Genomic DNA, 1,738 nt, shown 5'->3' with positions numbered 1-1,738 from the left:
ATGATATGTCATGCAGAAGATCAATTCAAGTTACATCTGAAGAGAGTTCTCTGTGGCACCTGGATTTCAATGCCTGTTTCCTTCCCCAGATTGGGGAAGTTCTCAGCTATGATTTGTTCAAGTACACCTTCAGCCCCTTTCTCTCTCTTCTTCTTCTTCTGGAACTCCTATGATACTGATATATTCTGTTTCATTGAATCACTTAGTTGTCTAATATTCCCCTTGTGATCCAGAACATTTTTGTCTCTCTTTTTCTCAGCTTCATCTTTTTCCATAATTTTATCTTCTATTTCAACTATTCTCCCCTCTGTCTCTTCAGTCCTCATTGTCACCACCTCTAGTTTATTTTACACCCAATTTACAGCATTTTTAAATTCATCATGGCTATTTTTCAGTTCCTTGATCCCTGGAGCAATAGATTTTCTGCTGTCTTCTATGCTTTTTTCAAGCCCAGTGATTAATCTTATAACTGTTACTCTAAATTCCTGTTCAGTTTTATTGTTTACATCTGTTTTGTGCAATTATTTAGCTGTCATTTCTTCCTGGAATTTCTTTTGAGAATTCTTCCATTTCATCATCATGGCTACTTTTCTATCCCTTATGTGTTTTAAAAGCTTGTTATGTGCCTTGCTCCTGTTACCACTACTATATTAAAGAGGGGTCATACAGTGTCCAGGGTGTGGCCCTTAAGGAGGTGTTTTTTGGAGATTGTTACTTGTTCTGTGTTGTGATTTTGGTTACTTTATCTCCCTACTCATAGTGATGTTTTTGACCCTCCACCATGTGTGCTTTGATATGTTTGTTGAAGTAGTCCTGGAAACAAAACCAAACATACAGACAAAAAAAAAAAAAAAAAAAAAAACCAAAGAGAAAACAAAAACACAAAAACGTACAAGAAACAAACATACACAAAAAAACCCAAAAGCAAAAAACTAGAAACACCAGCTACAAGTAAACAATAGGGTGGAGGAGGTGCTGATATAAGAGGCTTTATCCCACACAAAGAGAGAAATGACAGGACAAGGAAAAATAAAAAGAAAAATTGACCAGGCGGAGAAACTATAGGCTTAATCCAGAGAGAGAGAAAGGAAAATAAAGAAGGAGTCAGGGAAAAAGAAAATAAGATAAAGTTGTTCAGAGAAATTATAGGGCTTAATCCAGAGAGAGAGAAACAAAAATAAAGAGGGGGTCAGGGAAAAAGAAGAAAAAATAAAAATGATCAAAGAAAATATATGGCTTAATCCAGAGAGACAATATGGAAAATAAAGAAGGAGGTGGGGAAAAAGAAGAGAAGATAAAGTTGCCTGGACTGAGAAACTATATGGTTTAATCTAGAGGAAGAGAGAAAGGAAAATAAGAAAGGAGGTGTAGAACATGTATCAAGAGAATGTATTAAGTATGTCTGCTTAAACAGACCAACAACCAGAGTAACCAGACTAGAGGAGGAAAGAGATAAGAGAAAGAAAAGGAAGAATGTATAATAACAATTGTCTGAGAATTAAACCAGGCAATATAACAGCGCTGATCTGGAGCAGGGGCTGAATGGTTTGTCAGGGTCAATCCCACTCCAGTAAATACACAGTTACCAGGCACAAAGGGCCATGGTTTGTAGTAGGCAGGTCCCACCTCCACTTTTCCCTGAAGTGTGCTGTTTCCTAAAGTGCCCCCCCCCCACCATGGCCCATCAGGTTGTCCTGGTGGGTCCCTGGAAGCAACTCTGACTCTTTTACTCCCAGAC

At 37.9% G+C, this 1,738-nt stretch overlaps 1 long non-coding RNA gene across 1 annotated transcript; it reads left to right on the top strand.

Moving 5' to 3' along the window:
• Positions 1–1,064: 1,064 nt before the first annotated feature.
• Positions 1,065–1,467, top strand: LOC122495175. Its single transcript, XR_006300354.1, has 2 exons — positions 1,065–1,103; positions 1,359–1,467. It is a non-coding gene; the product is annotated as an uncharacterized LOC122495175 (long non-coding RNA).
• The last annotated feature ends 271 nt before the right edge of the window (positions 1,468–1,738 follow it).

This window comes from Prionailurus bengalensis, chromosome E2 (genome assembly GCF_016509475.1).
Source record: "Prionailurus bengalensis isolate Pbe53 chromosome E2, Fcat_Pben_1.1_paternal_pri, whole genome shotgun sequence".
NCBI lineage: Eukaryota > Metazoa > Chordata > Mammalia > Carnivora > Felidae > Prionailurus > Prionailurus bengalensis.
The sequence above is the reverse complement of the archived record's forward strand: the minus strand, read 5'-3'. Positions and strand labels throughout refer to the sequence as shown.